Below are 15,615 nucleotides of genomic sequence, written 5' to 3'. Positions count from 1 at the left end.
AATGGGGCCTAAGATGTGTTTGTGCAATGAGGAACTCATGCTGATAGAAGAATATGTTGTTTACATCAATGTGAGCCAGTTCTTCGTTATTCATAGATTGTGTGTGTGTGTGTGTTTGAAGTGTCATCAACTCACAGCCAATTTATGGTGATCCCATGGGGTTTTTGAGGCAAGAGACACAGAGGTGGTTTGCCATGGCCTGCCTCTGCACAGCCACCCTGGACTTCCTTGGTAGATTCCCGTTCAAATACTAGCCAGGGCTGACCCCTGCCTAGCTTCTGAGATCAGATGAGATCAGGCTAGCCTTGGTCACACAAGCAGTTTGCCCCCCCGGCAGTATATTGGTTCTACAATAAGGCGCTTGAGTTTGGGACGCTATGTGTGGATCACACAGCACCCCCTAAGCCAGCATCATAGTCTTGTGGGTCCATGCTTGGTTGTTCACAACACTAACACACCACAGCCATGGTCCCACAGCTGGGTTGGTTGTTTTTCCCCCTAAGTCCTGATGTGCATGTGCAGAAACAGACAAGTGCACATGCACTCCTAAGGAGGCTGCATTCTGTGGAGGCGCTGAAGCGCATGTCTCCCACTTACACCCTCCCCCCCTTGAATATCTAGTTTTTCTGGCTATATGTCAGCAAACTGCCAAAATGTTCTTTTCCCTGGGCACATGCGCATACCTTCCTATGCACAGATGCGCATACCTTTCCCTATGGCTAATTGCTGTTCTCCTGCAAACTGCACTGCGTATTTCTCAAGGCCGCTGGAGGAGTCACTTAGATCATTGCTTTGGCTTTAGGCAGGCAGAGCCGTGGGAAGCTCGTACCTGTTTTGCTTTGGGTAGCAGTTAGTTCCCAGGCCTAATGGCGTGCGCAGGAACCATAGCAATTGGGTAACGCTCCTATGAATGTACTATAACTGTTTTACGCATAGTTCACCCCTCATTCCTAACAGTGTTCCTGTCCATGCATCTCCAGCTTCAGTAAAGTAAAACCTTATTGCAAGTGTGTGCTTCCATTGTTGCTGAGGGTCCTGACACTATAGTGACTTTGTTTGGGTCCATATTTCTGGACTCCTACTCATATTACATTGCTTATTAGAGCTCTCGTCCTATTGGTTGCCTTGACTTATGATTTACATGGTGTAATCCGCCTTTAGACTTTTTAGATCTAAATAATATGTCCCCGGTGGCACCTTCACATGACTGGATATTGTGCTGTTGCTGTGCTACAGCAATCATTCACAACTGGATTTTCTTATGTGGATGTAACAGTCCGGTTGCAAATGACAGCTCTAGGGCCACACCAGATGTGATGCCACCCTTGTGCCTTGCCATTTTAAACTGATTTAAAAATGCTGTAAGAGCCAGGCTTGCAGCTTGATGGTCTTTTTTGGTGTAGTGGGTAAGTGCACGGACTCTAATCTGGGAGAACCAGGTTCGATTCCCCACTCCTCCCCTTCCAGCTGCTGGATGACCTTGATGTGGGTATAACAAAGACACAGAACCCTGAGGGAGAAGCAGAAATGAAATGCTCTATTATCAGATGCTCTATTAGGTGAAAAAGTAAGACTCGAGTTTGACCGTTCACTTTCTAGATACGGATCTAAATTGATATATCCTTGTTGGAGAAGACTAATAATAGATAGGACTGCCAGCCTCTGGGTGAGACTTGGGGATCCCCTGGAATCACAGCTCGTCTCCAGACTACAGAGGTCAGTTCCCTTGGAGGAAATGGCAGCTTTGGAGGGTGGACCCTATGGCATTGTACACCAGTGAGGTCCCTGTCCTCCCCAGGCTCCACCCCGAAATTTCCAGAACTTTCCCAACATGGATCCGGCAACCTTTCCTCCCATCCCCCGCTGGTGGTCAGGGGGGACCTGACAACCATAATAGAAAATATTCCACATAGACTACAGATGGATTGGAGAATGTATCTCTTATCTGTGATGAAATCCACACTGGCAAAAACAAAACAAAACTGCAGCCTCTTTGTTTTAAGACAGGGGCAGTTGGTCTTCCTTTCTGGACTAGTATTCCATTAAGTCCATGAACGAATTTTCAGTGATGGAAACGAAAAACAATTTTTTAAAAATTCTTGTAATTTACTGCTTCAGTCTACACGGCAGCTGTTTTCTGCCTCTATCAGTATTCTAAAAAGTCTTCTAAATGAAGAGATTTATGAGATTATTTTAATTTTGATGTCCGTTTAATGCCTCATGCATTTTAAATACAACCTTTTTAATAGTTTTTGAGATTGAAGAATTTAATTTAATTTTATGCTGCAGAAATAAACGTATACTCAGGAGACTGCACCATTATTATAGGTTTTTAAGATTCAGCCTTTTTTGCAACACACAGCTAAACTACTAACCACTTCTAATACATGTTGTGTCCAATAGGATACTGTACATGGGCTGGGAAACAGGCCGTTTTAATTTTTAAGAACACTTTTATGCACTGGATGCTGGTGTTCTAAGAATGGTCGGTCCCTCCTCCTTTACGATAGCACTGATTTGTTGGGTAGAAAACAAGTTGTGAATTCGGATGTGTCCAGGTCAAATGTCACCTGAGTCATAAACTTATTCGGTGATATAGGGGACTTAGGCATGACCCGGATAGCCCAGGCTAGCCCAATCTCCTCAGATCTCAGAAGATAAGCAGAGTTGGCCCTGGTTAATGTTTGGATGGGAGATCACCAAGGAATACCAGGGTTGCTATGCAGAGGCAGGCGATGGCAAACCATCTCCGAATGCCTCTTGTCTTGAAAACCCTACGGGGTTGCTATGAGTCAGCTGTGATTTGATGGCACTTTCCAGGACCACCAAACTATCGAGCCAAGCTATATGCTACCGTTCTTAAAGAGTTGGGTCTGGGATCACTAGCTTGTGTTTCCCACAGCCATGCAGCAGGAAAGACCAAGTGGGCTCCGAACCCTGCCATGGGGGGGCGGAAGGACTCCTGCCTTCCCCCAGGCCATTTTCTTGCACAGAAATTACACGAGGAGGAGGGAGTTATTTTGCTGAGTTTGCTGTTCCACATGCACAGATAGTTCACACAGCAGAATTGGTGAAATGCCCCCCCAGGCTCACAGTTTTTTAGCCTCCAGCTTACACATTTTTGTTTTAGCTCAGGAAGGATGGCTCCAGAGCAAATTAACTTATGCAGCAGCCAAATCGCTCGCTCACAACTGTAATGCCCATAGCTCACAAAGTAGAATTTTTGCTCACAATGCTCCACAGCTTAGAGGGAGCATTGGGCCACACAGTATTCCAAATGAGGCCACTCTATAGATCTAAACAGGGGCATTACAATATCAGCCATTTCATTTTTAATCCCTTTCCCACTGCTTACTTCCCTCTATTGTGAGAACTGTCCATTTATCCCTACTCTTTGCTTCTCTTTTATTTAAGAGAACTCGTCCGCTTTCTCCCATGGCTGCTAAATTTACTCAGGAGTCTTTGGTGAGCAGCACCCAAAACTCTGAAACTGGCATCTGTAGGTTTAATACTCTGAGGAAAAGATCCAAAGGGATCTTCTCCAGCCAGTGCGTGTAGATCTTCAAAATAATAGACTTGCTTTGGAGCTGCCTGGGGGAGGGATTGTATGCCTGCGTCAGGGGTCCCCCAGCCTTTTGAGTCTGTGGGCATATTTGGAATTCTGGCGGGGCATGGCAGGCTCAGCAACAAAATGGCTGCCACGTGAGGCAAAGCCAGCCACAAAATGACTGCCACAGCTTAACTTCAGTAAAACAGTGTAGATCCTTGTGCTGTGTTGGTAGCTTCTGCCAAAGCAACCTTTTAAAAAATCTCTACAACCAATCAAATCTCCAAGAGTGACTCAGAAGCCTTGCTGGGCCAAAGGCCTTGCCTGGCCCCGCCCACTTCTGGAAAACATTTGACGGGCGCCAGAAAAGGTGTTGGTGGGTGTCAGGGGTTGGGGACCCTGGCCTAGGTGGAAAAGTGTATTTTGGGCCCCGGTCACATGAGAGGTTTTGGGCCAGGAGAGGGCCGGATCGGGGGCGCAGCAAACGGGCGTGATCCCACCGCAACATCTGGGAAGTGTTGCGTGCCCGTTCCCAATCCGGCCCTTCCGCCAAAAACCCGCAGCAAAAATGAACCACCTACTGAGGTGGTTCATCCGGGAAATCCGCATCATGGCCGGCCGTGGGATCACCAGCATGTCCTTTCGCCAGTGCATCCCCGGCCCCCGGTCGAACTGCGCATACTCACACATGCGCAGTTCTGCAGCCTCTCCCTCCCGATCGTGTCTTCCTCCCCGGCATCTGATCGTGCCAGGGAGCAACGGTGCCGCAGCTAGGGGATCCATGGGATCCCGCCGCAGCGTCTCTATTTTGGTGCGGCTCTAATTAGCCGCACTTTGGCCGTTGTTTTTCCTGCCGTGTGGCAGGGACCCTAGTTGGATTTAAAGTGCTGGGTATTAAGGTTGAGAAAACAGGAGTGAACAATTAAAAAGAACTTTTCAGCATTATGAATGTTTCGATTACGGACTCATCTCTGTTCCTTTGGGTGTCAGTAACTCTGTGGTTCTACTGTATGATCAAATCATGCACTTCAGAGGCTGGTATAATTGAGTGCAGAGGTGAATTCCTTGGGGCTTCACTTTGTACACATGTGGCTGTTCTTTTGGCAGCTATTGCTTATGGGGAAGAAATTTTTTAAAAAGCGAATGGCACAGTATAGCATCCTAATGCGTAGGTACTAACACAACTTTGATATGACTTGTCAGTAGTGTGGATTTATTTACTGGTAAAATACCCATAGACATCACGGACAGCAAGTCTGAAGGGAAGGGTTCTCTGTATTTCAGTAGTCTCTACTTGTGTGTGTGGGAGGGGTGGGGGGGTTGCACACAGACACATTTCAGCCGCACAGAATGGTTGCCGGGGTCATAGACAGGTTTTCCCTCTCAGTGTAATGTTGTCCCCGAGTGTAACGGTTTCCCCCCTTTAGGGTGAATGGAAGCCATTCAGCTGTATAGGTAAAAATAAATAAAAGTATGTTATTGGAATTAAATAAGGTATGTTATTGGGATTGGGGGCTAATTGTTCTCTCCAGCGTGGAGAATCTGAACTGATTCCACACTCCTTCACTTGAAGCCGGCCGAGTGACCTTGGGCCAGTCACAGAAGAGATTGGAATTATACCCCACCCTTCACTACCCAAAGGAGTCTCGGAGTGGTTTACAATCTCGTTTCCCCTCCCCTCCCCACAACGGACACCCTGTGAGGTAGGTGGGGCTGAGAGAGCTCTCTTGAGAACTGCCCTTGAGAGAACAGCTCTGAAAGAACTTGTGACTGACCCAAGGTCACACCAGCAGCTTCATGTGGAGGAGTGGGGAATCAAACCCGGTTGTCCCAGATTAGAGTCTGCACGCCTAACCACGACACCAAACTGGCTCTCTGTATCAGAGCTCTGTCAGCCCCACCCACCCCACAAGGTGCCTGTTGAGGGGAAAGGAAGGAAATGTGATTGTAAACCACTTTGATACTCCTTAAGGTAGAGGAAAGCAGGATATAAATATTTGCTCTTTTTCTTCCTCCCCGGTGACCCCAGTGTTAAGGTAAGCATACATCATTTTTCTGCCCTTAATGTTAATTGGCTGCAGTCTGATGCAGAGTTGCCATATAGGTCTTCATGGGAGTCACTGAAAGCCACCCTTTTTCTGCATCATCTATCCTTGCTTTCTCTGTGCGTGTGTGGGGTGGTCGTTATGTGATGGAATGTTAGGAAACGACTTTAAATCTAGATATAATATATGGGTGGGTTTAAATGTGTTATACTGCTGTGCTGTATCTCAAAGACGGGTTACAGCATTTCAAAGTAACATATAAAAATATGTTTAAAACATAGGCAGAAATAGCAGGTACTCATTTGCATATTAAGTGACACACCCCTAATGTAGCCAATCCTCCAAGAGCTTACAGTAGCTCCTGTAAGAAAAGCTCTGTAAGCTTTTGGAGGATTGGCTACATTAGGGGGTGTGGCCTAATATGCAAAGGAGTTCCTGCTACAAAAAGAGCCCTGGAAATTATGCCCAATTCAATAAAAAAAATTTTTTAATGTGATAGTCCAGGTCTGCCATGTTCCCCAGAACAATCGGGTGTTCATCCAGCGCACTGAATCACAACTGATGATACGTGTCCAGCTCTGAGGAGAGAACAGGAGGCAGCATGGGTTTCCAGGTGGACTGAGGGAAACCAGGATTGTGGGAGAGAGGGGAAAATGTAGGATATTGAGCCTGAGGAAGAAGACTGTAGCAGATCCATAGCTAGAGATATTATGGCGAATGGCTTGAGGCCCCTGAAAGGGGGGGTGGGCCTGGTCAGGTTCCTATCTAGGGATGCCAGCTTCCAGTTGGGACCTGGGGATCCCCCGGAATCACAGCTCATCTCTGGACGACAGAGAGCAGTTCCCCTGGAGAAAACGGACGCTTTAGATTAGAAGGTGGACTCTACGGCACTGTACCCCACTGAAGTCTCTGTCGTTCCCAGGCTCCATCTCCGAATCTTCAGTAGTTTCCCAACCTGGATCTGGCAATCTTACCCCTCCGTCAACCACTGGTGACCAGGAGGGACCTGGCAGCCATATGCCTATCATCCAGACCCTGAGGCTTATTGGATGGGGTCTGATGACATCATGGGCTGGTGTTGTCCCACTGAGCAGCAGTATTAATAGTGGTATTTCCAGACATCCAGGGCTATTTTTGGGCAGGAACGCACAGGAACGCAGTTCCGGCTGGCTCCCAAGTTGGCCACACCCAGCAGGAACTCATTAGCATAATAGGCCACACCCAACAGCAGGAACTCATTAGGATTGGCTACATTAGGGGTGTGTGGCCTAACATGCAAAGGAGTTCCTGCTACAAGAAAAGCCCTAGGTTTTGACAACAAAGAAGGTAAACAGAATAACAAGCAAAAGGTAGGTGTGGCTGGATATACTAATGAGCTGTGCTGTCATGGGTGTGGTCTAATATGCTAATGAGTTCCTGCTGTTGGGTGTGGCCTATTATGCTAATGCGTTCCTGCTGGGCTTTTTCTACAAAAAGAGCCCTGCAGACACCAATAGGTATCTGCTATGTGTTATCTATTTGTAGTAACAAAGTGGGCAGTTTTGAAGAAATGGACTAGAGAAAAACCTCATAGGACCTATATTTTACATTTAGTACATAGTTAGTCGAGTTTTTAGTGTCAGATTATTGCCTCACATCTCCAATTTACGTGTGCAGTAGTTACCACAAGCAGGCATGCATAAAATCCATAGAAGTAGCCATATATCTGTAATGTGGCATACCCTTAGCTACCCAGAGAAAAGTGGTTGGCTTATCATCATGCTATCAGTCCTTTGTTGATGTGATTAGTGTTCATATTCCTCTCACGAGAGATGTTGAGGGACATATGCTGGGTATGGGGTAAGGTTCAATACTGGGTTAAGAAAGCTGAGGGTTAGGGAATGTGGCATTAGATAGTCCCCTTGGCCCAGAAGTCCCATCTGACCCTGGAAAAGTCTGCTCTTGGTGATGGGGATCTGTGTGGAGTAACACTGACGGAGGTCAGTGGGCTTTTGTGAGGATCGGGTTCCCAGACCACTTGCTCTTGATAGTGGCAGGGGGAAAATGGGGGAGGGAATTGAGGTTGTACCAGTGCCACAATGACACTTCCAATGTGAACCAGTAGTGATGTCAGAATGATGCTCTAGGATTCACTTAAAACTCTTTGGTTAAACTATAGAGTTTTTGGTGAATCCTAGAACGTTGCTCCAGTGCAAGGATGTCACTTCCACTTAGTGCTGGAAGTAAGACCATGGGATAAGGTGACATTAATCTGCCCCCTAGGGATGGGCACGAACCAAACTAAAAAGCAAAGTTCATCCCGAATTTTGCCCTGTTTGTGGTTCGTGAACCAAATTTCGTGACAGGTCTACCATCACAAACTTCCATGAACTTCTAAAGCGGTTTGTTGTGGTTTATGACAGTTTGTGGATAGAATGGAAAATGGGTTTAAAGGGACTCCAAGTCCCTTTTAAACCCTGCTTTCTTTTCCCCATGAAAGCCACAAAACAGCTGAGCAGTGGGGAGCAGGCTGCCCACCGCTCAGCTGTTTTGGGCTTTCTTGTGTAGTCCCTTTAAACTTTAAAGGGAAAGTATGAAAACAGCTGAGCAGCAGGGAGCTGCTCCCACCGCTCTGCTGTTTTTTGCACTTTCTGAAAACCCTGTTTAAAGGGACTGCGGTCCCTTTCAATGGGGTTTGTGGGGCCATGAACCACACACTGGGTTCAATTCACAAGCAAACCTCTAGGTTCAGTTTGTGGTTCAGCATTCCTGACCCTGGATCTCTCCTTTCACCCAAATGAGAGACAGGGCTCCGATCTTTCTTGAGTTTTCGGCATTTGTCATAACAGACCAGCTGCTGGCCTCTCCCTCTCATCAGAAAGAAAAAGATGGAACCTGTCTTCTCTCAATTCTCTGTCTTGTGAAGATGGCTCTGAGTCTCAGATGATTCAGTACATGGGGTAATGTGCAGTACATAGGGTGATGAGGTCATCTAAATCCAGTGACCGTATTTGTGCTCCCCTGGGTTTTTATAGGATTTTAGCAGCATTAGCCAGCTTAAAAACCATTAAGAATGGTGAACCAATGTGCTGTGCAATCCATATGATGCACAACCAGGGCTATTTTTGGGCAGGAACGCGCAGAAACGGAGTTCCGGCTGGCTCCCGAGTTGGCCACGCCCAGCAGGAACTCATTAGCATAATAGGCCACACCCAACAGCAGGAACTCATTAGGATTGGCTACATTAGGGGTGTGTGGCCTAACATGCAAAGGAGTTCCTGCTACAAGAAAAGCCCTGGGTTTTGACAACAAACAAGGTAAACAGAATAAGAAGCAAAAGGTGGGTGTGGCTGGATGACCACACTTCTGGTAACATGGGGGTGTGGCCTAATGTGCCAATGAGCTGTGCTGTCAGGGGTGTGGTCTAATATGCTAATGAATTTCTGTTGTTAGGTTTGGCCTATTATGCTAATGAGTTCCTGCTGGGCCTTTTCTACAAAAAGAGCCCTGTAACATACTTCTCCCTGTCTTAACCTATCTTGAGTCCTCTCTCCCGCGATACTCCTCCTTTTAGCTGTCAAGCAAACGCAATAGTACTCTTCTGCACGCCTGTTAGATTTCAAGTATTGCACTTTAGGTTTCTAATTAAGAAATTAATTAAAATACTATACAGTTTACTTCACAGTCTGTCAAGAGCAGGGCAGTTTACAAGATTTTTGTGTGTTAGGTGTACTATAAACGCTGCAGATGTACATAATCATATTCACACTGATATTAAAAAAAGTTTTTCTCCTTCAGGAACATCTCTAAAGATTATTGAGAGGCACCAGTCATGAGGTAATTGTTTGTAGCAGGAAACCTGGTGATATGGAACTCAAATTTTAAGCACCAAAGACTGATGCTGAATCTGATATGAGCAATGCTATGTAGAAAGGGGGAAAGGTTTAAAAATAAGTGATATGCTAAACTTAAAAAGATTTTAGAGTATTCATATCACTGGGTTGTTTTTTTTTTTAAAAACTGTCTGTTTAAGCCCTGACATAGCATTGTTTGAGAACACTGAATAATACCTTTTTGCCCCTGACGTGGATAGCCCAGGCAAGCCCGATCCCAGAAGCTAAGCAGGGTTGTCTCTGGCAAGTACTTGGATGGGAGACCTCCTTGGAATACCAGAGGTGGGAGGCCGGGGCAGGCTTTATTCAGCCACCTCCCTGAATATCCTCCAGGTGCCCAGCAGGGGTCAGTCACCAGAGGTCGCCATGGCTTCCAGGTCTTCCCGCACTCCCACACGCACACATGCACATATAAAATTTGATGTTGTTGTTGTTCAGTCGCAAAGTCGAGTCCGACTCTTCGCGACCCCATGGACCAGATCACGCCAGGCCTTCCTGTCTTCCGACGTCCTCTGACGTTTGCTCAACTTCATGTTTGTTGCATCTATGACACTGTCTGACCATCTCATCCTTTGCCGTCCCCGTCTTCTTTGACCTCCAATCTTTCCCAGCATCAGGGTCTTCTTCTCCAGTGAGTGCTCCCTTCTCATTGGGTGGCCAAAGTATTTGAGCTTCAGTTTCATTATCTGGCCTTCCAGGGAACAGTCAGGGTTAATTTCTTTTAGGATTGACTGATTTGATCTTCTTGCAGTCCAGGGGACTCTCAAGAGTCTTCTCCAGCAGCATAGTTCAAAGGAATCTATTCTTCGGCACTCAGCCTTCCTTATAGTTCAACTCTCGCAGCCATACATGACTACTGGGAATACCATTGCTTTGACCATGCGGACTTTTGTTGGCAGGGTGATTTCTCTACCCTTCAATAAAATAAAATAAAGAATACCATTTGGATTTTTTTTTTGGTACAGCAGTAGCTGGTTAATGAACTAAAATGTTTGTCCACAAGGAAACCCAAGGAAACAGATCTCAGTAGATGTAAGCAATTGTTGATTTCCCCCCCCCCCCATAATGCTCTGAGAGTGCTTTTTAAAAAAACCCAGTGTGTCTTGGTCCTCCGGATGGCATGTAAGCTCCCTGAGACCCTTTCCCCCTCTGTCAACGGGTGATGGCTCCACTACCTGGTTCTTCTGCCTGGCCATGGAACAGAACAAAGTTTGAGTCAAGTGGCACCTTTAAAACCACACATCCAGCAGGAAAATAGAGTAAAACATTAAACAGAGTAAAATGTTAAGGATAAAGACAGTAATGATGCTGTTTTTACTCTTGGTGGCCTTTCAGTCTTGCAGTTGTTTACAGCCATTATTGGGACTGCTTAAGAGCACTGGCACCACAGAGGCTAGGAAGGGAGGTGGTTGTAGTGGCAGTGGAGGGCAAAAGGGAGGAGAAAAGCGAATTAAACTGGAATTTATGGTGGGGGAAGGAAGCAGATCTGAAGTGAATCCAGAAAGTTGTCTCTCTCCAACAGATTATTAGATATCATATCTCTTTTAAAATCAGATTTCCAAAGTTAATTTCAAAGCTTTTTTTGACAGACAGCTAGGAATTGCAGGTCCCGGTCACACGAGTGGGATGATCCGCTGCCGAAGGGAGGCAAATTAGAGCCGGAGCAAAAAGAACCGTGGGAGTGTGACCCGATGTGCCCCCGCGGCTCTGTGCTCAGGCAGTTGATCACACGTTGTGCAGCAAACCGGCAGTAGCGCGGTTGTGCGCATGCGTGGGACGGGAAATGGCGCTGGCTGCGACGGGCTACCAGCGCTTCCCCAACCAGACACCTGGAGTTGCCGCGCATCATCTGGAAGGTAGTGCTCAACAGGCAGTACCTTTTAAATGCACGTTTTCGGGCCGAAGGGCCGGATCGGGGACGGGTGCGTGACGCTTCCCAGATGTTGCAATGTGATCGCGCCCGCTTGATGCACCCCCGATATGTCCCTTTTGCAGGGCAAATCCCCCCGTGTGACCGGGGCCGCAGAGTAGTTATGCAATAATGCTGTGAATTTTGGCAGATCATGAGAGGGAGGGCAGGAAGGGATGAGCCGGTGCTCAGCTGTCGTGGCCGTTTCCTACATGCCCAGGGTCAGGAAGGAATTCTTCTCCAGGCCAGATTGGCCCAGGGATCCTGGCAGTCCCCCCCCCCTTCCTGTGGTCATAGAGCAGGGGTCAATGGGGGGGTAGCTATGAATTTCCTGCATTGTGTAGGGGGTTGGACTAGATGACCCTTGAGGTCCCTTCCAGCTCTATGTTTCTAATGGAGTGAGGTGGGGGGGATCTAAAGAGAAACATTTGTGCCATTGAGGTATATGAATATATGAAAAAGAGAGCCTTTTCTTCCATGAGTAGGGAACAGGTGCAAGGAAGGTTATCTGTATGCAGTGTAGACAAGTTCTTTCAGTCGTGTTTGGTTTTATACCAACATTTCTCCTGTTGACTAAATAGGGCGGGTGAGTCCCGTGAAAACAGGCTGCCATGAGCAAAATAGGAGAGAAAGCTAACAGATTGCTTGGGGAAATTTATGGGTTTTAAATCAAGTGTCAAAGATCTATGTTGACACGCAGTTGGGACTCACGCTGCGCTCTGTATTTCTGTGACTTGTGGCTAGACGCTGCTCAGTTGCTGATACAAATGTACCATTCTGCCTGAATAGCACGTTGCTTCCCAAGCAGTCCCATATGCTGCCTAACATGAGTAAAAGATGCTGATAAGATAAGAATATGCCCTGTTATTCCTACTCACTTTTATCATTTTGTTCTTGCTACTGAAATGATTGAAAAGGCTCTCCTTCCACTGATGTATGGGTATAGTTTGATTTAAACATTGCAGGTCTGATTCCCCTTCTCTCTCCCCCCCCCCCAACACCTGTGTAAATCTTTTTGAGCCAAGAGAGAACAGTCTGGAAGGGAAACAGAGATTTCTCCTCTTTCTGAATATCTTTCCCAGTCATAATTGCTTACTGGGGCTAAAAGATCAAGAAGGGTTCAGTTTTGTCAGTGTTTTAACTAGTGTGTCTGAATAAGCTTCTTATTAAATTCATGGTTTATGGCTAATGGGGCCTCCAGTTTCAGAAGCGGTGTGCCAGTCTGGTGTAGTGGATGGGAGTGCAGACTCTAATCTGGGAGAACTGGGTTTGATTCTCTCCTCCTTCACATGCAGCTGCTGGTGTGACCTTGGGTCAGTTATAATAATAATAATAATAATAATATACTTTATTGTCATTGTACATAGTACAACGAAATTAAGGTGCAATCATTCGGTGATCTACAAGCATACTCATATACACTCACACAACCATACTCATATACACTCACACAACCATTAGGGTTCACATTGCAACTTAAAAACCAATGTCAACAAAACCACCAAATTCCAATTCATACAGCATTTAAAGCAATAATAGCTCTCGAATAAAAACTGTTTTTTAATCTGTTTGTCCTTGTTTTGATTGTCCTATATCTTCTACCCGAAGGCAGCAGTTCAAACAGGGAGTGTTCAGGGTGTGACAAATCCTGCAAAATGTTCTTTGCTTTTTTCAAGCATCGAGAACTATACAATTCCTCCATGAGTGGGAGAGGACAGCCAATAATCTTCTGGGCTGTGATGATAACTCTCTGGAGTGCTTTCCTCTCCACAGCCGTACAACTGGCAAACCAGACACAGACACAGTATGTTAAAATGCTCTCTATTGAGCAGCGATAGAAAGACATCAGTATTTTCTCACTCAAGTTGTTTTTCTTTAAAAGTCTGAGAAAAAAAAAGCCTCTGCTGGGCCTTCTTCACCAGAGCAGTGGTGTTAGCGCTCCAGGTCAAGTTCTGCTCAATAATCACTCCCAAAAACTTAAAAGTAGCCACCCTCTCCACACGTTCTCCACCAATAAACAGTGGCTGAATGTCCGTTTTGTTCCTCCTATAGTCCACTACCAATTCCTTGGTTTTGGTGGTGTTGAGGATCAAATTATTTTCCCTGCACCAAACACAAAGCCGTTCCACCTCATCCCGATAAGCAGACTCATCATTCCCAGAGATGAGCCCCACCACAGTGGTGTCATCAGCAAACTTGATGATGGTGTTACTGGGGTGGGTGGGGGTACAATCCTGTGTGTAGAGCAAGGGGCTCAACACACAACCTTGTGGAGAACCGGTATTAAGGGTAAGGGCTGTGGACATATAGGACCCTACTCTAACCCTCTGGGGGCGGGCTGTCAAAAAGTACAATATTTGGCTGAGAGTGTGTGACTGGCCCGAGACTACCCAGCAAACGTCCATGGCACAAAGGGAGATTCAAACCTGGATTTCCCAGATCCTAGGCCAACACTAACCGCTACACTACGCTGGCTCTCCGAGGCAACAGACATACCTGGCCTGCATGGCATCGTTCTCCCTCTAAAGAAACAGGTTCTCAGCTTGGAAGTACTCCTGGATTCCCCACTGTCAGCTTCATTTGGCACTTTCAGGAAACTAAAACGTTACTACCAGGGCTTTTTTTTTGTAGAAAAAGCCCAGCAGGAACTTATTAACATAATAGGCCACACCCACAGCAGAAACTCATTAGCATATTAGGCCACACCCCTGACAGCACAGCTCATTGGCATATTAGGCCACACCCCCATGTTACCAGAAGTGTGGTCATCCAGCCACACCTACCTTTCCCTTCTTATTCTGTTTACCTTCTTTGTTGTCCAAGCCCAGGGCTTTTTTGTAGCAGGAACTCCTTTGCATGTTAGGCCACACACCCCTAATGTAGCCAATCCTAATGCGTTTCTGCTGTTAGGTGTGGCCTATTATGCTAATGCGTCCCTGCTGGGTGTGGCCAACTTGGAAGCCAGCCGGAATTCTTCTTCTTCTTCTTCTTCTTCTTCTTCTTCTTCTTCTTCTTCTTCTTCTTCTTCTTCTTCTTCTTCTTCTTCTTCTTCTTCTTCTTCTTCTTCTTCTTCCCAAATACTCTCGTTAGGGCCTCAAGAACCTGTCTGTTATGCAGAGATACACATAAGGGCATCAACTGTAATTAAATTAACAGAAATTCTATCACAGAGTCTGATATATGAATGTACTTTCAGAAATTCTGAAAGTTGATAGTGATTTGGAAAGGTGCTTCATTTTTTTTTAAAAAGAAGCCTATCTTGTACGTCATGTGTATCATGGCAAAGTACTAAGAAATAAGTAATAAAGATAATGAGAAATGAGAAATTACTCGTTTTTCTGCAAGGGAAGTAAAGGATCCACATTTGACTGCCTTGGAAAATATTGCAAGATTTAAAAAGAATTAAGTGTAGTAAAATAAATAAAAAGGTGGCAGATGGCTGGTTTCAGGATATTGCTGGGTGGATTTATTAATTACCAATATAGCAGTGAGCCATGAATTACTCAATCATTGCTATTGTTTCAGTTTTATGACTTCTCTCTTAAATACAATTTCTTTAAAAAGGAATCAAATGTCAGTGGGTAGAAACTAATTCCTGCTTCTGAATGCTGATTTCTTGTTATATAGCTTGCAACTTTTAAAAATTATGCTGCCAAGGAATCGGGGGTGGAGGTGGGGAAGATGGATTTAGGTGTGCTCTTTACCCATAGTGTGAGCCCAGCTTCTCATTCGGCGTAATGCACATGTGTACTGACAAGCTGAATGCTAGATCAGTTCCTTCTCTCACGCATCAAGTGGGCAGCTGCCTTTTAGTTGTGTTTACACATTTGTTTGAATAATCATTCATCATCCGTATCCCTCCCCAAAATATTCACATATATTTAAAGAATTGTGTGCAAAACTGCTCAGAGGAGAGGATGAGAGAGAGGTGAGTTGATGAGGCTGCAGGTGCTGGCCAATAGGAACTATGCTAGTCCACAGCCAGTTTTTCCCTGTTTGAGATGTACCAAGCCTGTATTATTTTTTCCAGAGCTTCTTGCAAGAAAATAATAATCAAATGTTTGTATTTAGATATGCATGTCAAAGTCACAAAACCTTTTTCTCAAAAAAAGAACCTTGGTTTGTCCTGTGTTGATAGCACGTGAAAGGGAAAAAAGAGAGAACCACAACTATCAAGTTCTTGAAATACACTGCCTTTTATTTTGAAATTTAATCTTTTTAAATATATATATATATATATAC

The sequence above is a fragment of the Gekko japonicus genome, unplaced genomic scaffold (genome assembly GCF_001447785.1).
Source record: "Gekko japonicus isolate JY-2015 unplaced genomic scaffold, Gekko_japonicus_V1.1 scaffold56, whole genome shotgun sequence".
In the NCBI taxonomy this organism is placed as follows: domain Eukaryota; kingdom Metazoa; phylum Chordata; class Lepidosauria; order Squamata; family Gekkonidae; genus Gekko; species Gekko japonicus.
Note: the sequence above shows the minus strand (reverse complement) of the source record.